The sequence below is a fragment of the Sciurus vulgaris genome, assembly GCF_902686455.1.
Source record: "Sciurus vulgaris genome assembly, chromosome: 12".
Lineage (NCBI taxonomy): Eukaryota > Metazoa > Chordata > Mammalia > Rodentia > Sciuridae > Sciurus > Sciurus vulgaris.
The window spans coordinates 108713953-108732480 of record NC_136473.1 but is presented as its reverse complement, the minus strand read 5'-3'; the positions used below and the strand labels follow the sequence as shown (position 1 = coordinate 108732480).

At 39.3% G+C, this 18528-nt stretch overlaps 1 protein-coding gene across 12 annotated transcripts in view; it reads left to right on the top strand.

Annotated features, from left to right (window-relative positions):
- The first annotated feature begins 3482 nt into the window (after positions 1-3482).
- Positions 3483-18528, top strand: part of PRRC2C (proline rich coiled-coil 2C) — a 90945-nt gene continuing 75899 nt past the window's right edge. For 9 of the 12 annotated variants that reach the window (XM_079106357.1, XM_079106353.1, XM_079106356.1 and 6 more), the window contains exon 1: positions 3483-3699. The gene's annotated coding sequence lies outside the window, so the exon portion shown is untranslated. The remainder of the gene's footprint in view (positions 3700-18528) is intronic. The other 3 variants (XM_079106351.1, XM_079106350.1, XM_079106352.1) reach the window with 1 other exon arrangement.

Below are 18528 nucleotides of genomic sequence, written 5' to 3'. Positions count from 1 at the left end.
GGGTTACTTTTAACACATACAAAAAATCTTCCACTAGACCTTATTCAAAATACAGTTTCCAGTGTTTACAAAAAAAAAAGTACTATCAACCTTACTTCTCTTAATTACTCTGAATAAAAGATCTAAAACTGGATAGTTTCATTTAAATATTGCATACACAATTGGTAGGGCAATAAGTACATAAAAAGCACCTTTTATTTGGGAAATTCTGCAAGCAGAAAGCAGAATGCAGTTTCAGAAGTAGATAAGGAGCACTGTTCTCATAGCCATCAGCATCATCTCGTATTTCTATTTTCTGGTCTGAAAAAAATTAGGAAATCACTGTTCCCTTACTACCCATTACCTCCTGGACATTTTTCTTCATAATCTTTTTCTGCTCTGCATTTGCTGGAGGGACACCTCTCCCTGTGGGACCTTTCCCTCCTGATCTGCACCTCTATTACTCACTTCCTGACTCAGGAACTAAACTCACAGCCTAAGGCAAAGCTGTGAACCACCAAGGTGTTTCTCCATCTCCTTCCTCCCTTCCTCCTCCAGCTCCCTGTGACTAAATATTCCAGATAATGTTCTAGCTCACTAACACTACCCACTCTTGACTCAGGATCCCTAGGTTCAAAAACTTCTCTCAGATAAGAAAATTCCAGGGAAATTTTGGGTGGACAGTAAATCCCAGCTAATTTAGACTTTATTAACTTATCACTTGAATAGGAGATGAATGATTTTTAGCCCATATGTACCTTTTATTCAATTACAAAAAGAGTTTGCTGAGTCAATTAATAGACTGGTAGATAAAAGTATTTATCCTACTTTATATGTAGTGTAAAATTTTATACATATATAACATATGTATTGCAATCTATTTGGCATATAGCTTCTTAAAAGTTGGCAAAAGTAGTTTTTTGAAGCAATGAAAACATTGTTCTTATCTTCATTTGCAAGTTCACAACATCTGTTGATGTTTACAAAATTAGGTTACATTTCCATGCTGCATTTGGGCATTATGGATTTCATTACTTCAGTCTTATCATGCTTCAGTTTTTTATTGAATATTATTTGCTGGGTCATTGGTAAAAAGAAACCAAAATTGTCACACATGCATGAACATTTAAGAAACACTGTTACTAATAAAGTATGATCTCTCATTGACTCTTTTTAGCCTACTATCCCATAAATCTTCAGTGCTTACAGGTTTATGCAATCAATCTCTACAAGAAAGAGAGAAAGGTAATAAAATTATAAGCAAATAATGCCAGGCAATCACAATCAATCGCAATCTCTCTCTTTCTCATGCACAGGTCATAGTATTTGTAGAATCAATTTGTTTTTCAGTAAGAAACTAATTTGCCTGACTTCATACCACAATTTGATCATGTTACCCTAAAATTATCATTTAAAAAACTGTACTGGAAATTAGAAGACATTTTCATTTAATCTGATAGGCAAATACTTTTGTTGACAATTTTACCTACACTCATGGGGTGTTAGCAGTGGCACAAAAAATCCAAGACAAAGTACATTTTTAAAAACAAGTATTGTTTATAGCCAGGCATGATGGTACATGTTTGTAATCCCAGCGACTAAGGAGGCTGAGGCAGGAGGATCGAGAGTTCAAAGTCAGCCTGAGCAACTCAATAAGACCCTGTCTCTAAATTAAAAATATAAGAAAGGGCCAGGAATGTGGCTCAGTGGTAAAGTGTGCCTGGGTTCAATCCCTTGTACCAGAAAAAAAAAATGTATTGTTTGGCTTTGGACATTGTACCAATACATGGAAATTGCTGTTAGATTTTTTTGCCCAAGAAGTTAGAAATAAGAGGAACAAGACTGCTCTCTGAGAGTTAAACTTTAAGATTACATTTAATGGGTAAGAGTAGAAATAAGCAAAGTCACTTTTCAAACCCAAGCTTGCCTGACTTAACTTTAACTTGATTTTTATTGAAAGATCAGTGCTAAGATGTAGCTATGGAAACGGAAGAAGGAACACACAGGGGCACTTCAGGGGTGGTAGCCAGTCAAGTGCTGTCAAGGAGAGGCGGAGCCTAAATGAAGAGCATAGCAGGATGTCCCTAGCATATTGGAGATCGATGTAGACAATTGCAACCACCGGAAATTGAGTGCACATCTCTACTTTCAGGGCAAAATCATCCTGCAGAAGAATCAAGAAGAGTCTATACATACAACTGTACTTGTTGTGAATCTGTGTTCATCAAGCACCTTCAATCATATGTTTCAATTCCTGAGCATGTTTGGCTGTACAGAAAATGCACTGGCTTTGCAACTGTGAGTACTCAGCTACATAAATTATAGCTCTTGGAAATTAAGATATTAATATTCTGCTTGTGTATGTCCATCTCATGACCTTGGCTAATGTAAGGTCAGTTGATTGTTGGAGGTTCTATATTGCTCAAGAAAGACATCTCAAGACCAGGATATTCTAGACCATATCTTAGAAGACTGTAGGAAATTCACCTATACAATGCTTATGGGTACTGCTGGGGGCAGCTGGCAGGCCTTCTCCTGCTGATGCCAATCAGCCAAACTCTTCCATTTCAAACGCTCACTAAAGAGGAAGAGGAGGAATAGTGCTAACGCTTGCCTAGCTATTTTCTAGCAAAGCCCTGGGTGTAATCCCCAGCACCACACAAAAAAACCAAATCATCATCAATATCAAGTTTTACCCGTTACTTTCTTTATTCTAACGTTGCTACCGTGACAGTCCCATGAACATGCACCAGTTACTGGTGAGGAAGACGGCTCAGAACAGGACAGGTGGTAAGGAGTCCTTGGACTTAAAATACATCAAAGACAGTTCAGTTTATAAGTTGGACAAATAGTGCACGTCCACCATATATTCCCTCCCGCGCCCCGGGAGGGTGGCGCTAGCTGAGATGAACCCGGGGCCTCAGGCATGCCAGGGAAGTGCCGGCCACTAACTGCGCCCGCAGCTCCAGATAGGGCATTATCATCTCTACGGTCACTTCCAGGTACGCTCGTCTCCCCACATCGCACCCGCCGGGCAAAACCCAGCATGGGTGAACACTACTGTCCATCCTCCCCGCAGCTCGCCAGAGAAGTCGTCCCAGGAAGCCGAGGCGCGTTTCCACGTCCCTCATCACACACGCCGGCCGCGCTCTCGGGACCTCCTGGTGCCTCGCACTGAGGTTACTTTTCCCGCTCTCCGTAAACTCCCAGCACTCGCGGGAGCATTCTGCCATAACGCTAGTTGGCCCAAGCTACGCACCTAACCTCAAGATACCACAGGGACGTTTCACTGAGGCACCTTTGTGATTGTGGTCTACTCGACTTCGGGAATCGTCCAGGTCAGAGATCCTGCAATTGCAGGAACTCCCTCCGTCCAGAAGGAGGCGCCGTTGCACTCCGCCAGGGTTGGGCCGCCACGGAGGCGTCACGTGATCCGGCCTCCTCTGCGCCGGAGGGCGGTCTTGCGAGTTGCCTTACGTACGTAGCGTCATGACGTAGCACGTAGGGGCTGGCTGGCCGCCATCTTGCTTCTTTTTCTCGCTCGCTCTCTCCCTCTCGGGAAGGAGCGAAAGTGCTTTGGCGGTTTGTCCATCCGCAGCCTCGGCTTTCGCAGCCCCGCGGCCTTTCCGGCCCCCCCCGCAGCCCAGGGCCCCCTCCCCTCCCCTCGATCGGAGCTCGGCGGCCCCTCGGAGAGCGCTACCTTGACACTCACCCTGGCGGGTAAGGAAGGCGAGGGCGGCGGGGCCGCGATCAACGAGGGCCCGCCGGGAAGGGCCGGCGTGGGGCGCCCCGGGGCGTGGGAGCGCATCCAGACCTGGCCGCGGGCACCCGCTTTCCCCTCGGAGACCGTCGCCTCCGCGTTCGCGGAGGTCGGCCTGCTCGCGGAGCGGGAAACCGGAGCCAGACCCGCCCCACGCGGTCCGCTGCGGGAGCGCTGCCGGCCGCGCTCCCTCCCCGCCCCGGCCGGGCCCTGCGGGAATGCGCGCCTTGCGGGTAGGCGCAGGGGCTTTCCAGCCCGCCGGGCTGCCGGCCGCGCGGTCGACCTCCGCCCGTCCCCCGAGCAGCTCAAGGGCTCGCCCAGGGCCTGCACGGTGTTTTCGCGTGTAGCGACGGTGGGCTGTGCAGAGAGCGGGGTGGCAGTCCCGGTTCCAGACCCTGTTCGGTGAGAGGCCCCTACTTCCGCCGGGGCCGTGCTGCCCCGCTCCATGGCAGGACTCGGGTTGTCCTTTCTCGCGTTAGGCCGCTCCATCCCCCTAATTTGCGTGGTGAATCCCGTCGCCTGCTTCCTGTCGTTGAGATAGCATCGATACTATTGTTGTTAGGGTAAAGGCGCCACTTACGGATCGAAGAAGAGAGCATGCGGGCTAAGGAGGACTTCGATGGCTGTTCCTTTGCACAAGCGAGCCTGTCCAGTTACTTTTAAGGGACGTATATTTGTTTTAACTAAGATCTTTTAAGGGTCCGGCATATCTACCCCTCCGGGCTTCAGAAGCTACCTGGATTTCCGCATTGGCCGGTCTTAAGCCTAGGTTCATAGATTCGTACCCCGACAGGGTACTTGGGAATTGTACAGGAGGCGGCTCTGCTGTAAGATTTTCATGTGGAATGCACCAGAAGAATCGATGGATTCTTGATTAAGTGCTTGATGGTTTACTCCTGCAAATAAAAAGAGGGTGATATTAAGCGCCTACCAAGTCTCAACTCCCAACATTTTAAAAAAGTAGATTTGACCTCCTATGTTGGTAATTAAGATGCTGCTTTGACTGGAGCCATTTTTAGGTGTGTGTCACAGATGCACTGCAGCATCTTTTCTGGCTCGCCCCAAATGCATTGATACCCTAAAAATTAGGAATAGATTGAATTGAATCGTGATTTTTGCCCGTGGTAAAACAGATTCTCCTTTTTTATAATGGAATTTTAGAGTATAGGCTTTACGGTTTTGAGAGTATGGGAGATCTGGTGAACTTATGTGCTGCTGTTCCCTCTTCACCATCAGTTAACCTTTTACAACATACCGAACACAGTAATAAGCATTTTATATGCATTTTTTTTTAAATTCTTGAAAATCATTGAGGGAGGTGCTCTTATCCTAAATTTGCAGGTGAGGAAATGAAATCTGAGAGATTCAAAGGAATTTCACAAAGGTCATACATACAGCAGTTACTGGTAGTACTGTGTATAATTTCAAGCCCATACTGTAAACCCAAAGGGGATGCTCTAAGGCATCACATGCCTCCTTGTTCCTTGCAAAATTGTAATCTGAAGTAACTAAATAAGACAGCACTGTTAGCTGGTGATTTTTCTTTAGCTTGACTTCAGTATGTGAACATTGTTGCATGTGAAGGTTAAAGTGTTGCAAGGTGTTAAAAATGGGTTAGTGGGTGGTAGAAGCCAACTTTTTTGTGTCCTTTACTGTTTAATGTCCTGTCCAGTGCCTAGAGATAATTTTTGCTCTAAATTATCACATGTAATTTTTAAGTATTGAGCTATTTTTTGGTAGAATATACCTTCATCTGTAAAATGGGAATGATGGTAATTCACAGACTTTGTTGAATTTTAAAAGATACTGTATGTAAAGAGGTTTATTACTGCACTTAGTAATAGTGGAGGGAGAAGAATAGAGTATTGGTAGGATCTGTCTTCCAAGCAGCATGGCATGTATATTTCTTTGGGTACATATATGTTTTTGTTTTTCTCTCCTTTTCTTTACATTTATATACCGAACTTAATTTCTTCATGCTCTATAGCAAATATCCCTAGGATATTGGGTATCTTGCTAAAAATGAAAATGCAGAATTTCGTTCCATTCTCCTCTTTTACCCCCACCTTATTAGTAAAATGTCAAGATTTTATAATACTCCTGAGTGCCTCCCCCAAGTGCTGTTTCAGTTTGTAAGTAGGTAACTCGTGTTTTTATCCCATTATGTCATACTGTGATAAACAAGGATTGATGGTTGATGAAATTGGTAAAGTAAATTAATTACATAAATTTGTACAGAACTCTGTTCTTATAAAGATCCAAAGTTGTGTTTGACTGTTATGACTAACATACTTTCATTTCAGTAAAACAAGGCTTGTCATCTTATGAATAGTGTAAGACAATGAAAACTTATCTCAGTCTTAATTGTTGCCTAGAAGTCTTGAGAGTTAATGTTAGTTTTCTGAGTCAGAGCATTTAAAATTCTTCAGTAATACCACTGAAGCATCAGTCAGAACATCTTTGTGGATCAAAGTTTCAATAGAGAGTAAATTTTCTACTGTTTTTCCCGCAGAAGAGCTAAATATAAACCTCTTTTTCCAGTTACAGTTCTAGTCCTTATTTTCCTCCAAATTAATGTAATACCAGTCATATTTGGGGGGCCATTGTCTCCATTTATTTGCTGGCAAATCCAAAGGAGTGCTAAGTTCGACCACAAACTTCCGTCTTGCTGGAAGACATTTGTGGCATGAAAAGTCTGAAATTATTACTGCTTATGTGATGCACCCTGTGTGGCGCTGCTCTATGCCCATACTTTAAAGGAGGATGAGATATAACCATTACTTGTGGAGCATGTCTAGTACCAAAAAAAAAATCTCTGCTCAGTATTTTGTAGCTTGCTGCTATTAATTTTTCTGTTTACCTTCTGTGTTCCCATATTAGTCTGTTTTCCTTTAGTGGAGTATTTCCACAGCCTCATCACTTTGTGTGGTAGATGGCATGTATAGAGTTTATTATACATTATTAAGTGATTGAGGGTTGGAAACACCAAAGAATAGATCCACAACTAAGGTTAAATGATGAATATCTTGCTAAAGCAAAGGAATATATCCTATTAAATTTTCCCCTCTTTGTTGACCCATTAGAAGAATAATGTCACAGATCTCCTTCAAAGAGTTTGTTTCTATAATATGCTTTGCACGATTTCATTTGCATCATATTTTCCTTAATTTTCAGTTTTATTCAGCAAAATTAAGGATTCTTTTAATTTTGTAAGGTCCAGTGAATCAGAAGAATGACTTTTGTTTCCTACTGCCTACGAACTTAAGGATTAATGTGAGGAGATCCCTTAGGGTTGGGAACATGTCAGGGGTAGAGTGCTTATCTAGCATGTGTGAAGGATTGGGTTCAGTCCCTCTGCAAAAAAAGAAAGAAAGAAAAGTTTTAATCTTGGGTTCATGCCAGAATATGAAAACAAAGGTATATCAGAAGATAAGGAAAAATGAGTGTAGAAACTCCATATACAAAAAGCTATCTGTAGTAAGGATCAAGTGCCTCGTTGACTGCAGGTGAAGGCATGATGACTGAGAAGAGCAAGAATAATTGTAATTTTTAGTATTTGTTGAGCCTTTCACTGTACCAAGCACTGAGCTAAGAATATTTTAGGGGGTATTTTTTCAAATCTATAATTAGCCTAGGAGGTAGGTTATTTTATCCCTGTTGTACTACTAGAAAACTGGAATCTATTAGAGAGATTTAAGCTATTTAATTTGTTCATGATTACTTTGCTAATAAATGGTAAAACTGGAATTTTGAATCATTGATCCAGAGCCTGAGTGCTTAATTCCTTGAATTTTGCCAGGTGTGTTGGTGCATGCCTGCAATCACAGCGACTCGGAAGGCTGAGGAAAGAGGATCACAAGTTTGAGACCGACCTCAGCAATTTAGCAAAGCCCTAAGCAACTTTGGGACATCCTGTCTCTAAAATAATAAAATATAAAAACGGATGGGGATGTATCTCAGTGGTAAAGCACCCTGGGTTCTGTCCCCAGAACCAGTAAAATAAGCTATATGGATTTCCCAGTGGCCACTATTTTCCAAACTGAAGTTCTTCACAATTTTTTGCTTTCTCTTCAAAGCACCTGTTACTTCATATTTTTAATTATTTGCTATCTTTTAATTGTGAATTTAAAATTAAAATTTACATGATTGTTTGGTGATACTTTTTTAAAAAACCCTTTAATGTGTTTTAAAATAAATATATAGTCTTAAATACTCCTGGACCACATAAAATCACCTATTATACCACCAGTTTTTTGCATTGTCTTCTTTGGAACATGGCTGCCAAGAGAAATGAATAGTGCATAGGATCAGGCAACAGTTGGAATTAATGAAGTCTGGAAGTGATGAAAGCCTAGAATGGAATAGATTCATCGAACAGAAAATGGCAGCATTACAGAAATAGGGATATAAATTCAAGTCTTAACTACATACTTGGAATAACCACTTTCATGATTAACTGCAAAGGAGTAGATTTCTTTAGGTAAAGAAACGTAATGGGATGTCTAGGATAATCTATGACAAGAGAAGAACAAGAACGAATTTGTGAAGAAGGAAGTCATTATAGAAATCAAGACAGAAGAGAATAACGTTAAGAGTAGGATCACTGAAACCAAACGTAGCATAAACAGTTCAGGAAAATATGTAAGAAGTGGCCTTTGGATTTTATTGAGAGATCCTTGATAATCCTAAAAGAATTTTAGGTCAAGTAATAAAGATAAAAGGTTAAGGCACAGGGCAGAAGGATAAGTATTGAGACTTGATTTTGTGTCGAATACTCAAAATTAACTCTGGACTAAAGTTAAAAAACTTAGATTTAATCGTTTTTGTCAGTTTGTGACAGCTGTTGACTTTGAGGCACATCTCGGTGTCTAAGTTTTAGATATGTTCATCTGTGAAATAAGGATAATACCTGTTTGGCATATCTCAGAAGCCCTGAACCATGTTAAGTATGTTTCTCTGTTTCTTTTGAATTCAGTATTGTTTGCTATCATGTGATATCAAGATAGGAGACTTGACCATATTTAAAGGAGAAAAGAGAACCACACGGAAAGGGGAAAACTGAGGTTGGAAGGTTCCTCCAAACTTTGAGAGTACAAAAAGATGAATGCCTGTGTGGTTAAGTATGGCTATCGAGAGAAGTTATCAGTTATCTTCCTTACTTTGTCTTTCCCAGTTGATAATCCGAAAGTACAGGCTACTTACTGTATGTGGTCGTATGGTCTGTGTACTACGCAAAGGCTTAGAATAAAGGAGGCAACTGGAACTGAAAATTCAGCACATGTTCTGCCTGAAGAGTTCTGTGCTGTGCTGGCCTTTCTCTCCTCCAAGATGCCAGCTCCTTACCAAGAATAATCATCATATCTTCCCAGAAGGATGTATTTTTCTATTTGCACAGAGGTTCTTTGGAAGCAAGCGGATGCTCTGAAAAGCTTCTTAGGGAAACTTATTAAGGATACATTTAGAACAGCATCAGAAACAATTGGGATATTGGAGAAATGGTCACAAAGGAACAGAAAGCTTTGAACTTTTACTGTGAGGAGCTAAATGAATGGGCAAGTAGAGGATTCCCATTTTTCTTATGTATTTTATTTTAATTAACTTACTTTTGCAATTCTAGAAATCGAACCCAGTGATAGTCTGCCACTGAATTACATCCCCTGCCCCTTTCATTTTATTTTGACGCAGGGTTTCTCCATAATTTACCCAGGTGGGCCTTGAACTTGTGATCCTCCAGCTTCAGCTTCCTGAGCAGCTAGAATTACAGACGCGCATCACTACCACACCAGGCTTCCAACGTATTTTAAAGAGAATTATAGCTTGTTAAATACATTTAATATATGAGAAATGATATATTAAATACCATACATTTATCAAATTTCAGACGGGTGAGAACATAGAGGAAAATTATATTTAATACTATTTAATCCTCGAAATAATTTTATAGTAATAACTGAAATTTAGATTTTTGGTAATATAGCCTTTGAGCTTGGTCTTTAACTGTTCTAATGTTAGATTTAATTTTTTTATTTAGTTTAAAAAATTTTATATAGAATTGAGAAAGTACAGTATGAGAGGTACAAAATTAGAAGTTTAGGGCAATGGAACAGAGAGAGGAGACTTAGTTCAATAGGAGAAGAACATTGAAATGAAGCTTTTAATAGATGCTTATATTGCTATGTGAATTTTTTTGTTTTTTGTTTTTGTTTTGGTATGTGATTCTGCGAGCTGTACTACATATAGATTTGCATTGATCCCATCACAATTAGGGCACAGATTGCAGAAAGATATAGTATCCTCCAGCTGGTGGCAAGAATCTTCTGACATTTTGGAGGCAGGGAAAGTGGTTTTTGTGACGATGAATCGTGGAACAAGGACAGAAGAAGCCAAACTTCCTTGCCTGTGCTGATCAGTTTTCTAACCTAAGATGATGAATCATATTTTGAGTATAGTTATATTTATGAGAAACTTGAACATGAAAATGAAAGTTGAAAGTGGCAGAAAGAGAGGGATAGGTTTATAATAATAAAACCAACATTCCATTGATAGAACTAGTCAGTTACTTGGGAAAAGGAACTCTCTGCACAAATAAGTATGAACTTAAATTTCCAGCTCATAAGGTAATTCTGTAGCATATCCCTTGCCCTTTTTTTTGATATTTTATTTAGAGATGGGGGGTCTCACTGAGTTGCTTAGAACCTCACTAAATTGCTGAAGCTGGCTTCGAACTCCTCAGCCTCCCAAGCCGCTGGGATTACAGGCGTGTACCACCAGTCCCAGCTTAGAATAATTCATGATTCTTGATGAGCATCTTGGAATACTTACTATTCCATCATAACATCCAACATTCTTGCCTAAGAAACTTTATTCTTTGGTTTTCATTTATAATATATTAGTTTTGAAAATATTAATTACCATTTAATAAGTTGTTATGTGGTACACACTATTCTAAGAGCTTTATATACATGCCTCGTTAATTAAATCTTAAAATTGTATTAGAGTGGGTATTATAGTCCACAGGTGAGGAAAATAAATTTGTTGAGATTAAGTAATTTGCCTTTGGTCGCCTAGCTACTGAATGTCCAAGCAGGAATTTAAACACGATTCATTTTAAGAGAATTAGTTGTGTAGTGTGAACAATTAAAAATATTTCAAGTTGTCAGCAAGGGTGCCCTGGCAGTCACCTCAAGTAAATGGTAGGCACTGCCACTTTACTTTTCTAGACCAGTGATTTTCCATACAGAAGATTGGACAGCTGCATTATTGGATTCCCCCCTCCTCAGTGTTGAGAATCGAACTCAGGGCCTCATTCATGCTAGGCAGGAGCTATCACTGAGCTACATCCCCAGCTCACCCTTCTACCATTCTGATTAGAATGCTAACAGACTTATTTATATTACACTTAGTTTTTAAAGAAATGACAATTTTTTATGTTTTGCTGTAATGCTATTTGTAGTGAAGGCATTCAACATGGTTTTATTCTTAGCTTTACTATTATAGCAACAAATGTAGTCTTCAAACCATTTGATGGTCCCTACGCAAAGAAATGGTGAATGTCTGAGGTGGTAGATATGCCAATAACTGATCTGATTGTTACACATTGTATACACTTATCAAAATACTGCACTGTACCTCTTAAATATGTGCAGTTATTCTGTGTTAGTTAAAAATAAAGTGTTTCTTAATGCCCTTTTGATGTCTGCAAGTGCTCTGCCACTGAAATAATATCCCTAGCCTGAGTTATGTTTCTGACAGGGGTACCTGCTTTTGTCTGGATGCAGCTCATGATCATGAGCTCAGTATAGTCAGTCCTTATCACAAAGTATATGTATTCTAAGGCCTTCCAAATTTCTGAATTTGTAAATACCATAGTAGCATTCACACCTCTGTTTTTTCTGTATCTGCCATCATTTCTTTTCGGAGCCCACCCTGGTACTGGGGGTACTCTGCCACTGAGCTACATCCCCAGCCCGTTTTTTCTTGTTTTCAGACAGGGTCTCTCTTAAGTTGCCCAGGCTGGCCTCAAACTTGCAAGCCTTCTGCTTCAGCCTCCCAAGTCACCGGAATTATGGGCATGTGCCACCCTGCCTGGCTTCAGAGCTCTTTTTTCTTACAAAGAAACTTCTGTATCTCTTCATATCTATTCACAATACTTATTGTGTCCCCAAATGAGAAAACAAGAACCTTAGAGGACGGGGGCCCAGCAATCGGAGTGGGGAGAAATACCTGGCTGTTTCCTAGAAAAGCCCTTCTAGAAGCATACCATATGGCATTGGATGCAAATTTTGTGCTTCCACAAAATAACAAATCATTTCACTGTTCTTTGGGTTGTCTGGCAAATTGTATAAAAGTGGAGAATGCTATCGGTTTTCTTTTAAGATGAGTTATTTCCATTTATGGGTAACAGAATAGTTAGAAAGTTTTTTTCTTTATATTCAGCCTGAGTTTGTTACTGCTTATCTTAAGCCTGTAACAAAGCGTGGTACTCTAAACATGATGTGGTGAATACAAACTGAGTGGAATTGTTTTAATTCCAGATCTGTGATTTCAGTGTCTGTGAAAGTGGCAGTTTTTATAAAGCAGCGCTGTCATACTACTAATTGTAACAGCTAGAACCTTTTCATGTGAGCAGGCTGAGTCTGTATTCTACACTTAGGAAATTCAGTTTTTTTTTGTTTTTTGTTTTTTGGTTTTTGTTTTTTTTGGTGTTTCTGTTTTGTTTTGAATTGGTTTGGAGACAGTCTCTTGCTGTGGTGTCCAGCTCATCTTGAACTCCTGAGCTCAAGCAGTCCTTCCGCCTCAGCCTCCTCCACAGTAGCAGGGACTGTTGGCTTCTTCCCCCACATGCCTTCATGAAATTTAATGTTTGAATTACAGCTGTGTAATTATTATTTAATTCTGCCTAGTATTCCAAGACCTTTTTAAATCTTAAGACATTTGCTACATTGTTGCTCTTTACGATGTTTACATTATTTGAGAAACTGTCTCTGTTCTAGGTCTTTATCCAAGTTACTGACAGAGGACATTGAAAAAGGACTGGGTCCAACATATCAGTTATTCAGGCCACTTTAGTCATCCCTCAGTATCCTGGGGGGATTGGTTCTAAAACCACCCCCCCATACCAAAATCCAGGAATTCTCCAGTCCCTTACATAAAATGACATATTATGAGTATATAGTTAGCTTATGCACATCCTCCCACGTACTTGCAGTCATCCCTGGATTGCTTGTAATACCCAAAACAATGGAAGTGCTGTTGAACAGTTGTTAAACTGTATTGGTTTCTAATTTGTATTTCTTATTGTTATTTTGTGTATATTTTTTCAAATATTTTCTATTCACAATTGGTTGAATCTGAATGTGGAACTTGCAGGTACAGAAGACTGACTGTACTTTAATCCTCCACTTTCTTTAAATAAAAAGATGATTTTTAACTTCAAATAGTCTTATTTTCATTTGTGTAAGAAGACTATTACTTTGAGTGATTAATCTGTTTTAAAAAAATAAAGCAGGGGCAGGAGGGAACTTTTTCAGTCAACATTTTTTAATGGTTTATATTTGTGAATGCTAAATGGCTCAAAACTAGGGGTATGGTTAATGTTTTGGTTTTTAAATTTTAAATTTTATCACCAAAATTGGGTGATAAATTTGCTTTCTTCTGAAGTTAATACATCAATAGTTCTCTCCATACCCCCCGCCTTAGCCTAGTCTGCCATATCAAAATACTATAAACTATGTAGCTAAAACAAATTTATTTCTCAAAGCTGGAAGTCCAAGATAAGATGCCAGCATGGTCCAGTTCTGTGAGGGCTTTCTTCCCTTCTCTCTCCTTCCCTTCCCTGGTGGCCACTTTGCTTGTTCCCATGACTGGACTCTGTTTCCTTGGAGTCTAAACTGTTATCTCTGGAAACCTAAAATGGAGATCATAAGCTCTTAGGCTTTCAGTTTTCTCACTAACTACATTTTTTCTCACTCTTTGGTAAGTGAACAAAACAGCCTGTAGTAAGCTTGCCTCATTGTAAGTACTGAGTAATTGCTGTTGTCATAGACAGCGTGTATTAGTCGGTGTTGCTGAAATCACCAGTCCCACGTGCTCTCTTCTTCCTTCCTCGTCTCTGCTGTAACAGAATACCTAAGACACAAACGTTATTTTTCACAGTGCTGGAGGCTGGAGGCTTGATCAAGATCAAGGCATGATCAAGGTATTTGTTGAGTGCTAGGGTTTTAGCTTTCAGGACGGCACCTGAACACTGTGTCCTCACTTGAAGGAAAGAACAGAAAGGTAGAAAGAAGCCTAGTTAGTTTCTCTCAACCCTACTGAGGCACTAATCCTACCCTCTTGGCCTGATCACCCCTTAAAAACCCTGCCTCTTAATACTGTTTCATTGGGGCTTACGTTTCAAAACAAGTGTTGGATGGGACAAAAACCTCCAAATCATGGCATCCTCTCACCCTCTCTTAGACTTCAGCACTCAGCAGTGTCCTCGTACTCCTTCCTTCTCTTGACCCACATCCAGCACAAGGCTAATCTGATTCAGTCCAGCAGCTTTTGTGCTTCCCACCACTCTCCTCTCCCAGGATGTGCTGCTGCTGGCCTTGGACAGATACTTTTACTGTGCAGGCTTGGGGATATTATATATCCCTGCTTCTACCAGGTTTTCAGTGCTGCTTGCTAATGCCTTGTTTTCCTAGTTGATTGTCTTTCCCATTCTCCCAACCTCAGATTTCCAATCTGTACCTCTGCTCAATGGATGAAGACAGCACATTTCTTGTTAATCTTTTCCCAGCAGGGCTTGGTATATGGTAGACCCCAAGTAAATATTTTGTACGAGTGAATAAACATTTTGAGTTTGAAGTTCTGTCAAGTAAGTTAAGTGATGTTTTGGGCTACAGACAATTGAAAATGTTCGTCTGAAGATTGTAGCTTGAAGCCAGGTGCCGTGATGCAGGCCTATAATCCCAAGAGGCTGAGCCTATAATTCCAAGAGGCTGAGCAAGAGGATCGCAAGTTCAAAGCCAGCCTCAGTAACTCAGCAAGACCCTGTCTCTAAATAAAATATAAAAAGGGTTGTGGATGTCATTCAGTGGTTAAGTGCCCTTGAGTTCATTCCCTGTTATCAAAAAAAGAAGAAAGAGAGAAAGAGAAAGAAAAAGAAAGATGGTAGCTTGAGCTGGGCACAGTGGCTCAGGCCTGTAGTCTGAGGCAGGAGGATCACGAGTTCAAAGCCAGTCTCAGCAACTTACCAAGGCCCTAAGCAACTCAGCAAGACCCTGCTTCCAAATAAAATACAAAAAAGAGCTGGGAATGGACTCAGTGGTTAAGCACCCCAGGGTTCAATCCCTGATCCAAAAAAATTGTTTCTTGATGAACATTTCTGGGAAATTAACCTTAATTCTTCATACTTGAAGCAGTGAACTGTAGGTGGGTAGACCAAAGAAGAAAGCCCACACAGAAAGGCGAGATGGCAGAAAGGGATATGGTCAGGGTCAGAGGACAGTGAGGCTGAAAGGTGTCAAACAGAAACCAAAGAAAATGGTTGATACTGATACTGTTTACCTTTGATATTTGTGTTTGATACTTGGTTTTTATCAACAGCTAATTACATTATTTCTTGATTTTTTTTTTTTTCCAGTGAAATGTTTATTGAGTACCTATGGTGTATTTCTTTGGAAATGGTTACAGATTATTTTTAATGTTATTTAAATCTGTGGAACATTGCATTGTGTTTTCCAAGCAAACTAATCTGTCACCATAATAATAATGAGGACAACAGTTTGGATATTTAGAAACGCTCATGGCCACAGAGATAATTGTTATTCAAGTTTGGCAGCGTGCAGTTTGCTAAAGCATACAGTTTATTCTTCCAAATATAATAGATTTTAAACATAACTTAAATATTGGAAACTAAAATCTTACAACTTGGGGTGCTGGAGGAGTTTAAGATCATGGCTAATCTATATTACAGATGTAGAAATTGATTACCATTTTTTTCCCCATGATGGCAAAAGTATCATTTAAGATACATCTCATGATATATCTTAAAATCTAAAATAACATTTGATGGTTATTAGTTCTCAGTATTAGGTATTTTGAGAAGGCTTCCTATCTGTATAAACTAGTATATTACCCCTTGGAAACCATGTTATCGATACGGGTTAGCCTCCTAAGCAAGTGTATAAACATTAGAGGCTTATACCCCTTCAAACATTAGAGGCTTATACCCCATTACAATGCTGTGTAATGCATGTTTCAGTAATCACATATGTGTTCTTAGATTACTTTTTCTAATATTCATCAATTGCATAAACTACAGGGCACATGAGAAGTTAAAAGGATGTTTACTCATCACCTGCCTTTTTTATGTTCATGTGAAGTCTTTGTTTTATATCTTAGATATTTTTGAAATGCCAGTGAGGATAGATTTGAATTGTCCTTGTTTTTTTAAACTCATGCCCTTTCTTTTTTTAAATGGTTTTGAAACTAGCCTTTTCATTTTAAATCATTGCTTCCTGAAAACACCTGTTATTTTTTTCTTGCTTTCTGTTAACTAAAGCAGTACCTGTTTGCTGGGATGTAGCTCAATAGTAGAGCTATCTGTCTAGCACCCATGGGAGCCTAGGTCAATCCCCAGCACCCCCTTTCCTGACACCCAACAAAAAAAGCAATGTGTGCCTGTTGTTTAGATTTAGATATCTCAAAGGAAGGCAAAGTCCCTTCTGATCAGTAGTATCTATTACAGATTTTTTGTGATGTGTTCTAGACCTTTTCATACTTGGCATGTTTTCTGGTTTTCCTACTTAATGTGTGTGTGTGTGTGTGTGTGTTTAAAAATCATATTGTGGAGTGGGATTGTGGCTCAGTGGTAGAGGGCTTGCATAGCATGTGTGAGGCTCTGGGTTCAGTTCTCAGCACTATATATAAATAAGTGAATAAAATAAAGCTCTATCAACATATAAAAAATCTTAAAAATTATATTGTACTATCCTTTTTCCTTTTTTATCTTTCTTTACAGATCTCCTGTTGTCTTTATGTCTATCTCAAACTAAACATGACCAAAGGCTTTGTTCCACCCTTGGCCTCCTACAGTCCATTCTTCGCATTGTTGCCAGAGTGGTTTTTTGTTATTGTTGTTTTGTTTTTTAATAAAACAACAAGCCTCTCTTCAGAATTCAGTGGTTTCACATTGCTTCAAGATAAAATTCATAATTCTTCTGTATTGCCGCCTTTGAACTTTTTCTTACTAACTTCTCTTTAGCATTTCTAGTTTTAATACCTAGCCTATCAGGGCCTTAGGCCTTTGTATTTACTTTTCCTTCATCTTTAAAGCTGTCTCTTTCCCCCTTCAAATCCAAAGCAGAAGACTTTAGTGATCAATTCATGTAAATTCTGTCATACTTTCTCTCATACTGTCAGCATCTAAAAAAAAAAATCTTATTTATTTAAAGTCACCACGCTAGAAATTCATACTTAAGGCAGATTCTTGTATTCCCAGTTCATAAAAGTGTATATAACAGTAGGTCTCCTCTTACCCACTGGGATACAGTCCTAAGACCCCAATGGACACTGGAAACCTTGGATGGTACCACACTTGTAATTTTAATAATGAATTTTGTGTATCATGCACTGTGGCTTTAACTTGCAGTTCAGAGTAAGAAGTAAAACTAGCGTGAGTTTCTTTATTCTTTACAATTTCATGGTTCTTAAGAGTAGTTCTGAATATAGAATTTTAGAAACCTCCCCATGTGTTTTTGTTTTTTCACTTAAACAACTACCAGTGACTAATGTGTCAATGTGACATTGTGGATCTGCTGGACAAAGGATGATTTTTAAAAGTCCTGGGCAATACAGAGCAGAATGGCTTGAGATTTCATCCACGCTATTCAGAATGGCACACAGTTGAGCGCTTATAAATTGTTTATTTTTAGATTTTTCCATTTTAGCATTTTTAGACTGTAGTTGACTGCAGGTAGCCAGCGCACAGAGTGAAACCACAGGTGGTTGGGGGCTCCTGTAGTGAATGTTTAATAAGCGTGTTTCCAAATATGGCTTTTGTTATAAATTTTTATCACATAGCATTTTTCAAAGATTGCACACATCCTAGTTATGTGTATTTTGCACACATATGCTGATATTTCTTTAGGATAAATTCTTAGACTTTTTCTTTTAAATTATATATCATTGGATTCTCTTTACGATGCTTGAGAGATTTCTGGGTTAGTGGAAATTGGTTTCTATATTTCGTGTGCATGTATATGTGTATTTGTTGTTTCTGTGTCAGTATTAGACTGTTTCCTTTGGGCCTGGTCTTGCAAAATTTTTCTGCAGAGAATGAGATAGTCATCTGTTTAAGCTTTCCACATACAGTCTCTGTCATAATTCTTACTAAAAGCAGTCCTTTAAAAATATAAAAACTTTATGATCTATCAAATTGTATACGTGCATTCTACTGTCATGTACAATAAATTAGAACAAATAAAAAATGAAAAAATATATATATATATAAACCATTCTTAGTTCACAGATCATACAGATCAGACCATAGGCCAGATTTGGACAGGCTTTAGTTTGCCAAGCTCAGATTATTAGTTCATTGTGAGCAGCATGGGAATTGTCTGTTAATGATAATGGAATTCCTGTTAGACAGCTTGGGCCAAACATTTTTTCTAGGTAGGCATCTGTTTGACAGCTTTTATTTTCTTCCATTGTTTTTATCTGTTTATTTTGATCAAATTTGATGACATATTTTTTTTTAGAAACCCTTATTTCTCAGATCTTTTCTTTGTCTTTTTTAT